Consider the following 18,461-nt stretch of genomic DNA (forward strand, 5'->3'; position numbering starts at 1 on the left):
TCTAGTCTTGTCTAGTCTTGTCTAGTCTTGTCTAGTCTTGTCTAGTCTAGTCTTGTCTTGTCTAGTCTTGTCTTGTCTTGTCTAGTCTTGTCTAGTCTTGTCTTGTCTTGTCTTTTCTTGTCTGGTCTTGTCTTGTCTTGTCTTGTCTTGTCTAGTCTTGTCTAGTCTTGTCTTGTCTTGTCTTGTTTTGTCTTGTCTTGTCTTGTCTTGTCTTGTCTTGTCTGGTCTTGTCTTGTCTTGTCTTGTCTAGTCTTGTCTAGTCTTGTCTAGTCTTGTCTAGTCTTGTCTAGTCTTGTCTAGTCTAGTCTTGTCTAGTCTAGTCTTGTCTTGTCTTGTCTTGTCTTGTCTTGTATTGTCTTGTCTTGTCTTGTCTTGTCTTGTCTTGTCTAGTCTTGTCTAGTCTTGTATTGTCTTGTCTTGTCTAGTCTTGTCTAGTCTTGTCTTGTCTTGTCTTGTCTTGTCTTGTCTTGTCTTGTCTAGTCTTGTCTTGTCTTGTCTAGTCTTGTCTAGTCTTGTCTGGTCTTGTCTTGTCTTGTCTTGTCTAGTCTTGTCTGGTCTTGTCTTGTCTTGTCTTGTCTTGTCTTGTCCTGTCCTGTCCTGTCCTGTCCTGTCCTGTCCTGTCCTGTCCTGTCTTGTCTTGTCTTGTCTTGTCTTGTCATGTCTTGTCTAGTCTTGTCTAGTCCTGTCTGGTCTTGTCTTGTCTTGTCTTGTCTTGTCTTGTCTTGTCTAGTCTTGTCTAGTCTTGTCTTGTCTTGTCTTGTCTAGTCTTGTCTAGTCTTGTCTAGTCTTGTCTTGTCTTGTCTTGTCTTGTTTTGTCTTGTCTGGTCTTGTCTTGTCTTGTCTTGTCTAGTCTTGTCTAGACTTGTCTTGTCTTGTCTAGTCTTGTCTTGTCTTGTTTTGTCATGTCATGTCATGTGATGTCATGTTGTGTTGTGTTGTTTTGTCTTGTCATGTCTTCTCATGTCTTGTCTTGTCTTGTCTTGTCTTGTCTTGTCTTGTCTTGTCTAGTCTTGTCTAGTCTTGTCTTGTCTTGTCTTTTCTTGTCTGGTCTTGTCTTGTCTTGTCTTGTCTAGTCTTGTCTAGTCTTGTCTTGTCTTGTCTTGTCTTGTCTAGTCTTGTCTAGTCTTGTCTTGTCTTGTCTTGTCTTGTCTTGTCTTGTCTTGTCTTGTCTTGTCTTGTCTTGTCTTGTCTAGTCTTGTCTAGTCTTGTCTAGTCTTGTCTTTTCTTGTCTGGTCTTGTCTAGTCTTGTCTAGTCTTGTCTAGTCTTGTCTAGTCTTGTCTAGTCTTGTCTTGTCTTGTCTTGTCTTGTTTTGTCTTGTCTTGTCTTGTCTTGTCTTGTCTTGTCTTGTCTTGTCTTGTCTTGTCTTGTCTTGTCATGTCTTGTCTAGTCTTGTCTAGTCTTGTCTTGTCTTGTCTTGTCTTGTCTTGTCTTGTCTTGTCTTGTCTAGTCTTGTCTAGTCTTGTCTTGTCTTGTCTTGTCTAGTCTTGTCTAGTCTTGTCTAGTCTTGTCTTGTCTTGTCTTGTCTTGTCTTGTCTTGTCTAGTCTTGTCTTGTCTTGTCTTGTCTTGTCTTGTCTAGTCTTGTCTAGTCTTGTCTGGTCTTGTCTGGTCTTGTCTTGTCTTGTCTTGTCTTGTCTTGTCTTGTCTTGTCTTGTCTTGCCTTGTCTTGTCTTGTCTTGTCTTGTCTTGTCTTGTCTTGTCTTGTCTTGTCTTGTCTTGTCTTGTCTTGTCTTGTCTTGTCTTGTCTTGTCTTGTCTTGTCTTGTCTTGTCTTGTCTTGTCTTGTCTTGTCTTGTCTTGTCTTGTCTTGTCTTGTCTTGTCTTGTCTTGTCTTGTCTTGTCTTGTCTTGTCTTGTCTTGTCTTGTCTTGTCTTGTCTTGTCTTGTCTTGTCTTGTCTTGTCTTGTCTTGTCTTGTCTTGTCTTGTCTTGTCTTGTCTTGTCTTGTCTTGTCTTGTCTTGTCTTGTCTTGTCTTGTCTTGTCTTGTCTTGTCTTGTCTTGTCTTGTCTTGTCTTGTCTTGTCTTGTCTTGTCTTGTCTTGTCTTGTCTTGTCTTGTCTTGTCTTGTCTTGTCTTGTCTTGTCTTGTCTTGTCTTGTCTTGTCTTGTCTTGTCTTGTCTTGTCTTGTCTTGTCTTGTCTTGTCTTGTCTTGTCTTGTCTTGTCTTGTCTTGTCTTGTCTTGTCTTGTCTTGTCTTGTCTTGTCTTGTCTTGTCTTGTCTTGTCTTGTCTTGTCTTGTCTTGTCTTGTCTTGTCTTGTCTTGTCTTGTCTTGTCTTGTCTTGTCTTGTCTTGTCTTGTCTTGTCTTGTCTTGTCTTGTCTTGTCTTGTCTTGTCTTGTCTTGTCTTGTCTTGTCTTGTCTTGTCTTGTCTTGTCTTGTCTTGTCTTGTCTTGTCTTGTCTTGTCTTGTCTTGTCTTGTCTTGTCTTGTCTTGTCTTGTCTTGTCTTGTCTTGTCTTGTCTTGTCTTGTCTTGTCTTGTCTTGTCTTGTCTTGTCTTGTCTTGTCTTGTCTTGTCTTGTCTTGTCTTGTCTTGTCTTGTCTTGTCTTGTCTTGTCTTGTCTTGTCTTGTCTTGTCTTGTCCTGTCTTGTCCTGTCTTGTCTTGTCTTGTCTTGTCTTGTTTTGTCATGTCATGTCATGTCATGTCATGTCATGTCATGTTGTGTTGTGTTGTTTTGTCTTGTCTTGTCTTGTCTTGTCTTGTCTTGTTTTGTCTTGTTTTGTCTTGTCATGTCTTCTCATGTCTTGTCTTGTCTTGTCTTGTCTTGTCTTGTCTTGTCTAGTCTAGTCTAGTCTTGTCTTGTCTTGTCTTGTCTTGTCTTGTCTTGTCTTGTCTTGTCTTGTCTTGTCTTGTCTTGTCTTGTCTTGTCTTGTCTTGTCTTGTCTTGTCTTGTCTTGTCTTGTCTTGTCTTGTCTTGTCTTGTATTGTCTTGTCTTGTCTTGTCTTGTCTTGTCTTGTCTTGTCTTTGTCTTTGTCTTGTCTTGTCTTGTCTTGTCTTGTCTTGTCTTGTCTTGTCTTGTCTAGTCTTGTCTAGTCTTGTCTAGTCTTGTCTTGTCTTGTCTTGTCTTGTCTTGTCTTGTCTTGTCTTGTCTTGTCTAGTCTTGTCTAGTCTTGTCTTGTCTTGTCTTTTCTTGTCTGGTGTTGTCTTGTCTTGTCTTGTCTAGTCTTGTCTAGTCTTGTCTAGTCTTGTCTAGTCTTGTCTTGTCTTGTCTTGTCTTGTTTTGTCTTGTTTTGTCTTGTCTAGTCTTGTCTTGTCTTGTCTTGTCTGGTCTTGTCTTGTCTTGTCTTGTCTTGTCTTGTCTTGTCTTGTCTAGTCTTGTCTAGTCTTGTCTTGTCTTGTCTAGTCTTGTCTAGTCTAGTCTTGTCTAGTCTTGTCTTGTCTAGTCTTGTCTTGTCTTGTCTTGTCTTGTCTTGTCTTGTCCTGTCTTATATTGTCTTGTCTTGTCTTGTCATGTCGTGTGTTGTGTTGTTTTGTCTTGTCTTGTTGTGTATTGTCATGTCTTATATTGTCTTGTCTTGTCTTGTCATGTCATGTCATGTCATGTCGTGTGTTGTGTTGTTTTGTCTTGTCTTGTCTTGTCTTGTGTTGCTTTGTCTTGTCTTGTCATGTCATGTGTTGCGTTGTGTTGTTTTGTCTTGTCTTGTCTTGTCTTGTCTTGTCTTGTCTTGTCTTGTCTTGGCTTGTCTTGTCTTGTCTTGTCTTGTCTTGTCTTGTCTTGTCCTGTCTTGTCTTGTCTTGTCTTGTCTTGTCTTGTCTTGTCTTGTCCTGTCCTGTCCTGTCCTGTCCTGTCCTGTCCTGCCTTGTCTTGTCTTCTCATGTCATGTCATGTCATGTCATATTGTGTTGTGTTGTTTTGTCTTGTCTTGTCTTGTTTTGTCATGTCATGTCATGTCATGTCATGTCATGTTGTGTTGTGTTGTTTTGTCTTGTTTTGTCTTGTCATGTCTTCTCATGTCTTGTCTTGTCTTGTCTTGTCTTGTCTTGTCTTGTCTTGTCTTGTCTTGTCTTGTCTTGTCTTGTCTTGTCTTGTCTTGTCTTGTCTTGTCTTGTCTTGTCTTGTCCTGTCTTGTCTTGTCTTGTCTTGTCCTGTCCTCTCCTGTCCTGCCTTGTCTTGTCTTCTCATGTCATGTCATGTCATGTCATATTGTGCTGTGTTGTTTTGTCTTGTCTTGTCTTGTTTTGTCATGTCATGTCATGTCATGTCATGTCATGTCATGATGTGTTGTGTTGTTTTGTCTTGTTTTGTCTTGTCATGTCTTCTCATGTCTTGTCTTGTCTTGTCTTGTCTTGTCTTGTTTTGTCATGTCATGTCATGTCATGTCTTGTCATGTTGTGTTGTGTTGTTTTGTCTTGTCTTGTCTTGTCTTGTCTTGTCTTGTTTTGTCTTGTCATGTCTTCTCATGTCTTGTCTTGTCTTGTCTTGTCTTGTCTTGTCTTGTCTTGTCTTGTCTTGTCTTGTCTTGTCTTGTCTTGTCTTGTCTTGTCTTGTCTTGTCTTGTCTTGTCTTGTCTTGTCTTGTCTTGTCTTGTCTTGTCTTGTCTTGTCTTGTCTTGTCTTGTCTTGTCTTGTCTTGTCTTGTCTTGTCTTGTCTTGTCTTGTCCTGTCTTGTCTTGTCTTGTCTTGTCTTATCTTGTCTTGTCCTGTCCTGTCCTGCCCTGTCCTGTCCTGTCCTGTCCTGTCCTGTCCTGTCCTGTAATGTCCTGTCTTGTCTTCTCATGTCATGTCATGTCATATTGTGTTGTGTTGTTTTGTCTTGTCGTGTCTTGTTTTGTCATGTCATGTCATGTCATGTCATGTCATGTTGTGTTGTGTTGTTTTGTCTTGTCTTGTCTTGTTTTGTCTTGTTTTGTCTTGTCTTGTCTTGTCTTGTCTTGTCTTGTCTTGTCTTGTCTTGTCTTGTCTTGTCTTATCTTGTCTTTGTCTTGTCTTGTCTTGTCTTGTCTTGTCTAGTCTTGTCTAGTCTTGTCTTGTCTTGTCTTGTCTTGTCTTGTCTTGTCTTGTCTTGTCTAGTCTTGTCTAGTCTTGTCTTGTCTTGTCTTTTTTTGTCTGGTCTTGTCTTGTCTTTTTTTGTCTGGTCTTGTCTTGTCTTGTCTTGTCTAGTCTTGTCTAGTCTTGTCTAGTCTTGTCTTGTCTTGTCTTGTTTTGTCTTGTTTTGTCTTGTTTTGTCTTGTCTTGTCTTGTCTTGTCTTGTCTGGTCTGGTCTGGTCTTGTCTTGTCTTGTCTTGTCTAGTCTTGTCTAGTCTTGTCTAGTCTTGTCTTGTCTTGTCTTGTCTAGTCTTGTCTAGTCTTGTCTAGTCTTGTCTTGTCTTGTCTAGTCTTGTCTAGTCTAGTCTTGTCTAGTCTTGTCTTGTCTTGTCTTGTCTTGTCTAGTCTTGTCTTGTCTTGTCTTGTCTTGTCTTGTCTAGTCTTGTCTAGTCTTGTCTTGTCTTGTCTTTTCTTGTCTGGTCTTGTCTTGTCTTGTCTTGTCTAGTCTTGTCTAGTCTTGTCTTGTCTTGTCTTGTTTTGTCTTGTCTTGTCTTGTCTTGTCTTGTCTTGTCTTGTCTTGTCTTGTCTTGTCTTGTCTTGTCTTGTCTTGTCTTGTCTTGTCTTGTCTTGTCTTGTCCTGTCTTGTCTTGTCTTGTCTTGTCTTGTCTTATCTTGTCCTGTCCTGTCCTGTCCTGTCCTGTCCTGCCTTGTCTTGTCTTCTCATGTCATGTCATGTCATGTCATATTGTGTTGTGTTGTTTTGTCTTGTCTTGTCTTGTTTTGTCATGTCATGTCATGTCATGTCATGTCAAGTCATGTTGTGTTGTGTTGTTTTGTCTTGTCTTGTCTTGTTTTGTCTTGTTTTGTCTTGTCATGTCTTCTCATGTCTTGTCTTGTCTTGTCTTGTCTTGTCTTGTCTTGTCTTGTCTTGTCTTGTCTTGTCTTGTCTTGTCTTGTCTTGTCTTGTCTTGTCTTGTCTTGTCTTGTCTTGTCTTGTCTTGTCTTGTCTTGTCTTGTCTTGTCTTGTCTTGTCTTGTCTTGTCTTGTCTTGTCTTGTCTTGTCTTGTCTTGTCTTGTCTTGTCTTGTCTTGTCTTGTCTTGTCCTGTCTTGTCTTGTCTTGTCTTGTCTTGTCTTATCTTGTCCTGTCCTGTCCTGTCCTGTCCTGTCCTGTCCTGCCTTGTCTTGTCTTCTCATGTCATGTCATGTCATGTCATATTGTGTTGTGTTGTTTTGTCTTGTCTTGTCTTGTTTTGTCATGTCATGTCATGTCATGTCATGTCAAGTCATGTTGTGTTGTGTTGTTTTGTCCTGTCTTGTCTTGTTTTGTCTTGTTTTGTCTTGTCATGTCTTCTCATGTCTTGTCTTGTCTTGTCTTGTCTTGTCTTGTCTTGTCTTGTCTTGTCTTGTCTTGTCTTGTCTTGTCTTGTCTTGTCTTGTCTTGTCTTGTCTTGTCTTGTCTTGTCTTGTCTTGTCTTGTCTTGTCTTGTCTTGTCTTGTCTTGTCTTGTCTTGTCTTGTCTTGTCTTGTCTTGTCTAGTCTTGTCTAGTCTTGTCTAGTCTTGTCTTGTCTTGTCTTGTCTTGTCTTGTCTTGTCTTGTCTTGTCTTGTCTTGTCTTGTCTTGTCTTGTCTTGTCTTGTCTTGTCTAGTCTTGTCTAGTCTTGTCTTGTCTTGTCTTTTCTTGTCTGGTCTTGTCTTGTCTTGTCTAGTCTTGTCTAGTCTTGTCTAGTCTTGTCTAGTCTTGTCTAGTCTTGTCTAGTCTTGTCTAGTCTTGTCTTGTCTTGTCTTGTTTTGTCTTGTTTTGTCTTGTCTTGTCTTGTCTTGTCTTGTCTTGTCTTGTCTTGTCTGGTCTTGTCTGGTCTTGTCTTGTCTTGTCTTGTCTTGTCTTGTCTTGTCTTGTCTAGTCTTGTCTAGTCTTGTCTTGTCTTGTCTTGTCTTGTCTTGTCTAGTCTTGTCTAGTCTTGTCTTGTCTTGTCTTGTCTTGTCTAGTCTAGTCTTGTCTAGTCTTGTCTTGTCTAGTCTTGTCTTGTCTTGTCTTGTCTTGTCTTGTCTTGTCTTGTCCTGTCTTATATTGTCTTGTCTTGTCTTGTCATGTCGTGTGTTGTGTTGTTTTGTCTTGTCTTGTTGTGTATTGTCATGTCTTATATTGTCTTGTCTTGTCTTGTCATGTCTTATCTTGTCTTGTCCTGTCCTGTCCTGTCCTGTCCTGTCCTGTCCTGTCCTGCCTTGTCTTGTCTTCTCATGTCATGTCATGTCATGTCATATTGTGTTGTGTTGTTTTGTCTTGTCTTGTCTTGTTTTGTCATGTCATGTCATGTCATGTCATGTTGTGTTGTGTTGTTTTGTCTTGTTTTGTCTTGTCATGTCTTCTCATGTCTTGTCTTGTCTTGTCATGTCTTGTCTTGTCTTGTCTTGTCTTGTCTTGTCTAGTCTTGCCTAGTCTTGTCTTGTCTTGTCTTTTCTTGTCTGGTCTTGTCTTGTCTTGTCTTGTCTAGTCTTGTCTAGTCTTGTCTTGCCTTGTCTTTTCTTGTCTGGTCTTGTCTTGTCTTGTCTTGTCTTGTTTTGTCTTGTCATGTCTTCGCATGTCTTGTCTTGCCTTGTCTTGTTTTGTCATGTCATGTCATGTCATGTTGTGTTGTGTTGTTTTGTCTTGTCTTGTCTTGTCTTGTCTTGTCTTGTTCTGTCTTGTCATGTCTTCTCATGTCTTGTCTTGTCTAGTCTTGTCTTGTCTTGTCTTGTCTTGTCTTGTGTTGCTTTGTCTTGTCTTGTCTGCTCCTTGTCTTGTCTTGTCTTGTCTTGTCTTGTCTTATCTTGTCTTGTCCTGTCCTGTCCTGTCCTGTCCTGTCCTGTCCTGTCCTGTCCTGTCCTGTCCTATCCTGTCCTGTCCTGTCCTGTCCTGTCCTGCCTTGTCTTGTCTTCTCATGTCATGTCATGTCATGTCATATTGTGTTGTGTTGTTTTGTCTTGTCTTGTCTTGTTTTGTCATGTCATGTCATGTCATGTCATGTTGAGTTGTGTTGTCTTGTCTTGTTTTGTCTTGTCATGTCTTCGCATGTCTTGTCTTGCCTTGTCTTGTTTTGTCATGTCATGTCATGTCATGTTGTGCTGTGTTGTTTTGTCTTGTCTTGTCTTGTCTTGTCTTGTTCTGTCTTGTCATGTCTTCTCATGTCTTGTCTTGCCTTGTCTTGTTTTGTCATGTCATGTCATGTCATGTTGTGTTGTGTTGTTTTGTCTTGTCTTGTCTTGTCTTGTTCTGTCTTGTCATGTCTTCTCATGTCTTGTCTTGTCTAGTCTTGTCTTGTCTTGTCTTGTCTGGTCTTGTCTTGTCTTGTCTTGTCTTGTTTTGTCTTGTCATGTCTTCGCATGTCTTGTCTTGCATTGTCTTGTTTTGTCATGTCATGTCATGTCATGTTGTGTTGTGTTGTTTTGTCTTGTCTTGTCTTGTCTTGTCTTGTTCTGTCTTGTCATGTCTTCTCATGTCTTGTCTTGTCTAGTCTTGTCTTGTCTTGTCTTGTCTTGTGTTGCTTTGTCTTGTCTTGTCTGCTCCTTGTCTTGTCTTGTCTTGTCTTGTCTTGTCTTATCTTGTCTTGTCCTGTCCTGTCCTGTCCTGTCCTGTCCTGTCCTGTCCTGTCCTGTCCTGTCCTGCCTTGTCTTGTCTTCTCATGTCATGTCATGTCATGTCATATTGTGTTGTGTTGTTTTGTCTTGTCTTGTCTTGTTTTGTCATGTCATGTCATGTCATGTCATGTTGTGTTGTGTTGTCTTCTCTTGTTTTGTCTTGTCATGTCTTCTCATGTCTTGTCTTGTCTTGTCTTGTCTTGTCTTGTCTTGTCTTGTCTTGTCTTGTCTTGTCTTGTCTTGTCTTGTCTTGTCTTGTCTTGTCTTGTCTTGTCTTGTCTTGTCTTGTCTTGTCTTGTCTTGTCTAGTCTTGTCTAGTCTTGTCTAGTCTTGTCTAGTCTTGTCTAGTCTTGTCTTGTCTTGTCTTGTCTTGTCTTGTCTTGTCTTGTCTTGTCTTGTCTTGTCTTGTCTTGTCTTGTCTTGTCTTGTCTTGTCTTGTCTTGTCTTGTCTTGTCTAGTCTTGTCTAGTCTTGTCTTGTCTTGTCTTTTCTTGTCTGGTCTTGTCTTGTCTTGTCTTGTCTAGTCTTGCCTTGTCTTGTCTTGTCTTGTCTTGTCTTGGTTTGTCTTGTCTTGTTTTGTCTTGTCTTGTCTTGTCTTGTTTTGTCTTGTTTTGTCTTGTCATGTCTTCTCATGTCTTGTCATGTCTTGTCTTGTCTTGTCTTGTCTTGTCTTGTGTTGTCTAGTCTTGTCTAGTCTTGTCTAGTCTTGTCTTGTCTTGTCTTTTCTTGTCTGGTCTTGTCTTGTCTTGTCTTGTCTAGTCTTGTCTAGTCTTGTCTTGCCTTGTCTTTTCTTGTCTGGTCTTGTCTTGTCTTGTCTTGTCTTGTTTTGTCTTGTCATGTCTTCGCATGTCTTGTCTTGTCTTGTCTTGTTTTGTCATGTCATGTCATGTCATGTCATGTCATGTTGTGTTGTGTTGTTTTGTCTTGTCTTGTCTTGTCTTGTTTTGTCTTGTCATGTCTTCTCATGTCTTGTCTTGTCTTGTCTTGTCTTGTTTTGTCATGTCATGTCATGTCATGTCATGTCATGTTGTGTTGTGTTGTTTTGTCTTGTCTTGTCTTGTCTTGTTTTGTCTTGTTTTGTCTTGTCATGTCTTCTCATGTCTTGTCTTGTCTTGTCTTGTCTTGTCTTGTCTAGTCTTGTCTAGTCTTGTCTTGTCTTGTCTTGTCTAGTCTTGTCTAGTCTTGTCTAGTCTTGTCTTGTCTTGTCTTGTCTTGTCTTGTTTTGTCTTGTCTAGTCTTGTCTAGTCTTGTCTAGTCTTGTCTAGTCTTGTCTAGTCTTGTCTAGTCTTGTCTTGTCTTGTCTTGTCTTGTCTTGTCTTGTCTTGTCTTGTCTTGTCTAGTCTTGTCTTGTCTTGTCTAGTCTTGTCTAGTCTTGTCTGGTCTTGTCTTGTCTTGTCTTGTCTAGTCTTGTCTGGTCTTGTCTTGTCTTGTCTTGTCTTGTCTTGTCCTGTCCTGTCCTGTCCTGTCCTGTCCTGTCCTGTCCTGTCTTGTCTTGTCTTGTCTTGTCTTGTCATGTCTTGTCTAGTCTTGTCTAGTCCTGTCTGGTCTTGTCTTGTCTTGTCTTGTCTTGTCTTGTCTTGTCTAGTCTTGTCTAGTCTTGTCTTGTCTTGTCTTGTCTAGTCTTGTCTAGTCTTGTCTAGTCTTGTCTTGTCTTGTCTTGTCTTGTTTTGTCTTGTCTGGTCTTGTCTTGTCTTGTCTTGTCTAGTCTTGTCTAGACTTGTCTTGTCTTGTCTAGTCTTGTCTTGTCTTGTTTTGTCATGTCATGTCATGTGATGTCATGTTGTGTTGTGTTGTTTTGTCTTGTCATGTCTTCTCATGTCTTGTCTTGTCTTGTCTTGTCTTGTCTTGTCTTGTCTTGTCTTGTCTAGTCTTGTCTAGTCTTGTCTTGTCTTGTCTTTTCTTGTCTGGTCTTGTCTTGTCTTGTCTTGTCTAGTCTTGTCTAGTCTTGTCTTGTCTTGTCTTGTTTTGTCTAGTCTTGTCTAGTCTTGTCTTGTCTTGTCTTGTCTTGTCTTGTCTTGTCTTGTCTTGTCTTGTCTTGTCTTGTCTTGTCTTGTCTTGTCTTGTCTAGTCTTGTCTAGTCTTGTCTAGTCTTGTCTTTTCTTGTCTGGTCTTGTCTAGTCTTGTCTAGTCTTGTCTAGTCTTGTCTAGTCTTGTCTTGTCTTGTCTTGTCTTGTTTTGTCTTGTCTTGTCTTGTCTTGTCTTGTCTTGTCTTGTCTTGTCTTGTCTTGTCTTGTCTTGTCTTGTCTTGTCTTGTCTTGTCTTGTCTTGTCATGTCTTGTCTAGTCTTGTCTATTCTTGTCTTGTCTTGTCTTGTCTTGTCTTGTCTTGTCTTGTCTTGTCTAGTCTTGTCTAGTCTTGTCTTGTCTTGTCTTGTCTAGTCTTGTCTAGTCTTGTCTAGTCTTGTCTTGTCTTGTCTTGTCTTGTCTTGTCTTGTCTAGTCTTGTCTTGTCTTGTCTTGTCTTGTCTAGTCTTGTCTAGTCTTGTCTGGTCTTGTCTTGTCTTGTCTTGTCTTGTCTTGTCTTGTCTTGTCTTGTCTTGTCTTGTCTTGTCTTGTCTTGTCTTGTCTTGTCTTGTCTTGTCTTGTCTTGTCTTGTCTTGTCTTGTCTTGTCTTGTCTTGTCTTGTCTTGTCTTGTCTTGTCTTGTCTTGTCTTGTCTTGTCTTGTCTTGTCTTGTCTTGTCTTGTCTTGTCTTGTCTTGTCTTGTCTTGTCTTGTCTTGTCTTGTCTTGTCTTGTCTTGTCTTGTCTTGTCTTGTCTTGTCTTGTCTTGTCTTGTCTTGTCTTGTCTTGTCTTGTCTTTTCTTGTCTGGTGTTGTCTTGTCTTGTCTTGTCTTGTCTTGTCTAGTCTTGTCTAGTCTTGTCTGGTCTTGTCTTGTCTTGTCTTGTCTTGTCTTGTCTTGTCTTGTCTTGTCCTGTCCTGTCCTGTCCTGTCCTGTCCTGTCCTGCCTTGTCTTGTCTTCTCATGTCATGTCATGTCATGTCATATTGTGTTGTGTTGTTTTGTCTTGTCTTGTCTTGTTTTGTCATGTCATGTCATGTCATGTCATGTCATGTTGTGTTGTGTTGTTTTGTCTTGTTTTGTCTTGTCATGTCTTCTCATGTCTTGTCTTGTCATGTCTTCTCATGTCTTGTCTAGTCTTGTCTTGTCTTGTCTTGTCTTTTCTTGTCTGGTGTTGTCTTGTCTTGTCTTGTCTTGTCTTGTCTTGTCTTGTCTAGTCTTGTCTAGTCTTGTCTAGTCTTGTCTTTTCTTGTCTGGTCTTGTCTAGTCTTGTCTAGTCTTGTCTGGTCTTGTCTTGTCTTGTCTTGTCTTGTCTTGTCTTGTCTTGTCTTGTCTTGTCTTGTCTTGTCTTGTCTTGTCTTGTCTTGTCTTGTCTTGTCCTGTCTTGTCCTGTCTTGTCTTGTCTTGTCTTGTCTTGTTTTGTCATGTCATGTCATGTCATGTCATGTCATGTCATGTTGTGTTGTGTTGTTTTGTCTTGTCTTGTCTTGTCTTGTCTTGTCTTGTTTTGTCTTGTTTTGTCTTGTCATGTCTTCTCATGTCTTGTCTTGTCTTGTCTTGTCTTGTCTTGTCTTGTCTAGTCTAGTCTAGTCTTGTCTTGTCTTGTCTTGTCTTGTCTTGTCTTGTCTTGTCTTGTCTTGTCTTGTCTTGTCTTGTCTTGTCTTGTCTTGTCTTGTCTTGTCTTGTCTTGTCTTGTCTTGTCTTGTCTTGTCTTGTCTTGTATTGTCTTGTCTTGTCTTGTCTTGTCTTGTCTTGTCTTGTCTTTGTCTTTGTCTTGTCTTGTCTTGTCTTGTCTTGTCTTGTCTTGTCTTGTCTTGTCTAGTCTTGTCTAGTCTTGTCTAGTCTTGTCTTGTCTTGTCTTGTCTTGTCTTGTCTTGTCTTGTCTTGTCTAGTCTTGTCTAGTCTTGTCTTGTCTTGTCTTTTCTTGTCTGGTGTTGTCTTGTCTTGTCTTGTCTAGTCTTGTCTAGTCTTGTCTAGTCTTGTCTAGTCTTGTCTTGTCTTGTCTTGTCTTGTTTTGTCTTGTTTTGTCTTGTCTTGTCTTGTCTTGTCTTGTCTTGTCTTGTCTGGTCTTGTCTTGTCTTGTCTTGTCTTGTCTTGTCTAGTCTTGTCTAGTCTTGTCTAGTCTTGTCTTGTCTTGTCTTGTCTAGTCTTGTCTAGTCTTGTCTAGTCTTGTCTAGTCTTGTCTTGTCTTGTCTAGTCTTGTCTAGTCTAGTCTTGTCTAGTCTTGTCTTGTCTAGTCTTGTCTTGTCTTGTCTTGTCTTGTCTTGTCTTGTCCTGTCTTATATTGTCTTGTCTTGTCTTGTCATGTCGTGTGTTGTGTTGTTTTGTCTTGTCTTGTTGTGTATTGTCATGTCTTATATTGTCTTGTCTTGTCTTGTCATGTCATGTCATGTCATGTCGTGTGTTGTGTTGTTTTGTCTTGTCTTGTCTTGTCTTGTGTTGCTTTGTCTTGTCTTGTCATGTCATGTGTTGCGTTGTGTTGTTTTGTCTTGTCTTGTCTTGTCTTGTCTTGTCTTGTCTTGTCTTGTCTTGTCTTGTCTTGTCTTGTCTTGTCTTGTCCTGTCTTGTCTTGTCTTGTCTTGTCTTGTCTTGTCTTGTCTTGTCCTGTCCTGTCCTGTCCTGTCCTGTCCTGCCTTGTCTTGTCTTCTCATGTCATGTCATGTCATGTCATATTGTGTTGTGTTGTTTTGTCTTGTCTTGTCTTGTTTTGTCATGTCATGTCATGTCATGTCATGTCATGTTGTGTTGTGTTGTTTTGTCTTGTTTTGTCTTGTCATGTCTTCTCATGTCTTGTCTTGTCTTGTCTTGTCTTGTCTTGTCTTGTCTTGTCTTGTCTTGTCTTGTCTTGTCTTGTCTTGTCTTGTCTTGTCTTGTCTTGTCTTGTCTTGTCTTGTCTTGTCTTGTCCTGTCTTGTCTTGTCTTGTCTTGTCTTGTCTTGTCTTGTCCTGTCCTCTCCTGTCCTGCCTTGTCTTGTCTTCTCATGTCATGTCATGTCATGTCATATTGTGTTGTGTTGTTTTGTCTTGTCTTGTCTTGTTTTGTCATGTCATGTCATGTCATGTCATGTCATGTCATGATGTGTTGTGTTGTTTTGTCTTGTTTTGTCTTGTCATGTCTTCTCATGTCTTGTCTTGTCTTGTCTTGTCTTGTCTTGTCTTGTTTTGTCATGTCATGTCATGTCATGTCTTGTCATGTTGTGTTGTGTTGTTTTGTCTTGTCTTGTCTTGTCTTGTCTTGTCTTGTTTTGTCTTGTCATGTCTTCTCATGTCTTGTCTTGTCTTGTCTTGTCTTGTCTTGTCTTGTCTTGTCTTGTCTTGTCTTGTCTTGTCTTGTCTTGTCTTGTCTTGTCTTGTCTTGTCTTGTCTTGTCTTGTCTTGTCTTGTCTTGTCTTGTCTTGTCTTGTCTTGTCTTGTCTTGTCTTGTCTTGTCTTGTCTTGTCTTGTCCTGTCTTGTCTTGTCTTGTCTTGTCTTATCTTGTCTTGTCCTGTCCTGTCCTGCCCTGTCCTGTCCTGTCCTGTCCTGTCCTGTCCTGTCCTGTAATGTCTTGTCTTGTCTTCTCATGTCATGTCATGTCATATTGTGTTGTGTTGTTTTGTCTTGTCGTGTCTTGTTTTGTCATGTCATGTCATGTCATGTCATGTCATGTTGTGTTGTGTTGTTTTGTCTTGTCTTGTCTTGTTTTGTCTTGTTTTGTCTTGTCTTGTCTTGTCTTGTCTTGTCTTGTCTTGTCTTGTCTTGTCTTGTCTTGTCTTGTCTTATCTTGTCTTTGTCTTGTCTTGTCTTGTCTTGTCTTGTCTAGTCTTGTCTAGTCTTGTCTTGTCTTGTCTTGTCTTGTCTTGTCTTGTCTTGTCTTGTCTAGTCTTGTCTAGTCTTGTCTTGTCTTGTCTTTTTTTGTCTGGTCTTGTCTTGTCTTTTTTTGTCTGGTCTTGTCTTGTCTTGTCTTGTCTAGTCTTGTCTAGTCTTGTCTAGTCTTGTCTTGTCTTGTCTTGTTTTGTCTTGTTTTGTCTTGTTTTGTCTTGTCTTGTCTTGTCTTGTCTTGTCTGGTCTGGTCTGGTCTTGTCTTGTCTTGTCTTGTCTAGTCTTGTCTAGTCTTGTCTAGTCTTGTCTTGTCTTGTCTTGTCTAGTCTTGTCTAGTCTTGTCTAGTCTTGTCTTGTCTTGTCTAGTCTTGTCTAGTCTAGTCTTGTCTAGTCTTGTCTTGTCTTGTCTTGTCTTGTCTAGTCTTGTCTTGTCTTGTCTTGTCTTGTCTTGTCTAGTCTTGTCTAGTCTTGTCTTGTCTTGTCTAGTCTTGTCTAGTCTTGTCTTGTCTTGTCTTTTCTTGTCTGGTCTTGTCTTGTCTTGTCTAGTCTTGTCTAGTCTTGTCTAGTCTTGTCTAGTCTTGTCTAGTCTTGTCTAGTCTTGTCTAGTCTTGTCTAGTCTTGTCTTGTCTTGTCTTGTTTTGTCTTGTTTTGTCTTGTCTTGTCTTGTCTTGTCTTGTCTTGTCTTGTCTTGTCTGGTCTTGTCTGGTCTTGTCTTGTCTTGTCTTGTCTTGTCTTGTCTTGTCTAGTCTTGTCTAGTCTTGTCTTGTCTTGTCTTGTCTTGTCTTGTCTAGTCTTGTCTAGTCTTGTCTTGTCTTGTCTTGTCTTGTCTAGTCTAGTCTTGTCTAGTCTTGTCTTGTCTAGTCTTGTCTTGTCTTGTCTTGTCTTGTCTTGTCTTGTCTTGTCTTGTCTTGTCCTGTCTTATATTGTCTTGTCTTGTCTTGTCATGTCGTGTGTTGTGTTGTTTTGTCTTGTCTTGTTGTGTATTGTCATGTCTTATATTGTCTTGTCTTGTCTTGTCATGTCTTATCTTGTCTTGTCCTGTCCTGTCCTGTCCTGTCCTGTCCTGTCCTGCCTTGTCTTGTCTTCTCATGTCATGTCATGTCATGTCATATTGTGTTGTGTTGTTTTGTCTTGTCTTGTCTTGTTTTGTCATGTCATGTCATGTCATGTCATGTTGTGTTGTGTTGTTTTGTCTTGTTTTGTCTTGTCATGTCTTCTCATGTCTTGTCTTGTCTTGTCATGTCTTGTCTTGTCTTGTCTTGTCTTGTCTTGTCTAGTCTTGCCTAGTCTTGTCTTGTCTTGTCTTTTCTTGTCTGGTCTTGTCTTGTCTTGTCTTGTCTAGTCTTGTCTAGTCTTGTCTTGCCTTGTCTTTTCTTGTCTGGTCTTGTCTTGTCTTGTCTTGTCTTGTTTTGTCTTGTCATGTCTTCGCATGTCTTGTCTTGCCTTGTCTTGTTTTGTCATGTCATGTCATGTCATGTTGTGTTGTGTTGTTTTGTCTTGTCTTGTCTTGTCTTGTCTTGTCTTGTTCTGTCTTGTCATGTCTTCTCATGTCTTGTCTTGTCTAGTCTTGTCTTGTCTTGTCTTGTCTTGTCTTGTGTTGCTTTGTCTTGTCTTGTCTGCTCCTTGTCTTGTCTTGTCTTGTCTTGTCTTGTCTTATCTTGTCTTGTCCTGTCCTGTCCTGTCCTGTCCTGTCCTGTCCTGTCCTGTCCTGTCCTGTCCTGTCCTATCCTGTCCTGTCCTGTCCTGTCCTGTCCTGCCTTGTCATGTCTTCTCATGTCATGTCATGTCATGTCATATTGTGTTGTGTTGTTTTGTCTTGTCTTGTCTTGTTTTGTCATGTCATGTCATGTCATGTCATGTTGAGTTGTGTTGTCTTGTCTTGTTTTGTCTTGTCATGTCTTCGCATGTCTTGTCTTGCCTTGTCTTGTTTTGTCATGTCATGTCATGTCATGTTGTGCTGTGTTGTTTTGTCTTGTCTTGTCTTGTCTTGTCTTGTTCTGTCTTGTCATGTCTTCTCATGTCTTGTCTTGCCTTGTCTTGTTTTGTCATGTCATGTCATGTCATGTTGTGTTGTGTTGTTTTGTCTTGTCTTGTCTTGTCTTGTTCTGTCTTGTCATGTCTTCTCATGTCTTGTCTTGTCTAGTCTTGTCTTGTCTTGTCTTGTCTTGTCTGGTCTTGTCTTGTCTTGTCTTGTCTTGTTTTGTCTTGTCATGTCTTCGCATGTCTTGTCTTGCCTTGTTTTGTTTTGTCATGTCATGTCATGTCATGTTGTGTTGTGTTGTTTTGTCTTGTCTTGTCTTGTCTTGTCTTGTTCTGTCTTGTCATGTCTTCTCATGTCTTGTCTTGTCTAGTCTTGTCTTGTCTTGTCTTGTCTTGTGTTGCTTTGTCTTGTCTTGTCTGCTCCTTGTCTTGTCTTGTCTTGTCTTGTCTTGTCTTATCTTGTCTTGTCCTGTCCTGTCCTGTCCTGTCCTGTCCTGTCCTGTCCTGTCCTGTCCTGTCCTGTCCTGTCCTGTCCTGCCTTGTCTTGTCTTCTCATGTCATGTCATGTCATGTCATATTGTGTTGTGTTGTTTTGTCTTGTCTTGTCTTGTTTTGTCATGTCATGTCATGTCATGTTGTGTTGTGTTGTCTTGTCTTGTTTTGTCTTGTCATGTCTTCTCATGTCTTGTCTTGTCTTGTCTTGTCTTGTCTTGTCTTGTCTTGTCTTGTCTTGTCTTGTCTTGTCTTGTCTTGTCTTGTCTTGTCTTGTCTTGTCTTGTCTTGTCTTGTCTTGTCTTGTCTTGTCTAGTCTTGTCTAGTCTTGTCTAGTCTTGTCTAGTCTTGTCTAGTCTTGTCTTGTCTTGTCTTGTCTTGTCTTGTCTTGTCTTGTCTTGTCTTGTCTTGTCTTGTCTTGTCTTGTCTTGTCTTGTCTTGTCTTGTCTTGTCTTGTCTTGTCTTGTCTTGTCTAGTCTTGTCTAGTCTTGTCTTGTCTTGTCTTTTCTTGTCTGGTCTTGTCTTGTCTTGTCTTGTCTAGTCTTGCCTTGTCTTGTCTTGTCTTGTCTTGTCTTGGTTTGTCTTGTCTTGTTTTGTCTTGTCTTGTCTTGTCTTGTTTTGTCTTGTTTTGTCTTGTCATGTCTTCTCATGTCTTGTCATGTCTTGTCTTGTCTTGTCTTGTCTTGTCTTGTCTTGTCTAGTCTTGTCTAGTCTTGTCTAGTCTTGTCTTGTCTTGTCTTTTCTTGTCTGGTCTTGTCTTGTCTTGTCTTGTCTAGTCTTGTCTAGTCTTGTCTTGCCTTGTCTTTTCTTGTCTGGTCTTGTCTTGTCTTGTCTTGTCTTGTTTTGTCTTGTCATGTCTTCGCATGTCTTGTCTTGTCTTGTCTTGTTTTGTCATGTCATGTCATGTCATGTCATGTCATGTTGTGTTGTGTTGTTTTGTCTTGTCTTGTCTTGTCTTGTCTTGTTTTGTCTTGTCATGTCTTCTCATGTCTTGTCTTGTCTTGTCTTGTCTTGTTTTGTCATGTCATGTCATGTCATGTCATGTCATGTTGTGTTGTGTTGTTTTGTCTTGTCTTGTCTTGTCTTGTTTTGTCTTGTTTTGTCTTGTCATGTCTTCTCATGTCTTGTCTTGTCTTGTCTTGTCTTGTCTTGTCTAGTCTTGTCTAGTCTTGTCTTGTCTTGTCTTGTCTAGTCTTGTCTAGTCTTGTCTAGTCTTGTCTTGTCTTGTCTTGTCTTGTCTTGTTTTGTCTTGTCTAGTCTTGTCTAGTCTTGTCTAGTCTTGTCTAGTCTTGTCTAGTCTTGTCTTGTCTTGTCTTGTCTTGTCTTGTCTTGTCTTGTCTTGTCTTGTCTTGTCTTGTCTAGTCTTGTCTTGTCTTGTCTAGTCTTGTCTAGTCTTGTCTGGTCTTGTCTTGTCTTGTCTTGTCTAGTCTTGTCTGGTCTTGTCTTGTCTTGTCTTGTCTTGTCTTGTCCTGTCCTGTCCTGTCCTGTCCTGTCCTGTCCTGTCCTGTCTTGTCTTGTCTTGTCTTGTCTTGTCATGTCTTGTCTAGTCTTGTCTAGTCCTGTCTGGTCTTGTCTTGTCTTGTCTTGTCTTGTCTTGTCTTGTCTAGTCTTGTCTAGTC

Source organism: Zeugodacus cucurbitae, chromosome X (genome assembly GCF_028554725.1).
Source record: "Zeugodacus cucurbitae isolate PBARC_wt_2022May chromosome X, idZeuCucr1.2, whole genome shotgun sequence".
In the NCBI taxonomy this organism is placed as follows: Eukaryota; Metazoa; Arthropoda; class Insecta; order Diptera; family Tephritidae; genus Zeugodacus; species Zeugodacus cucurbitae.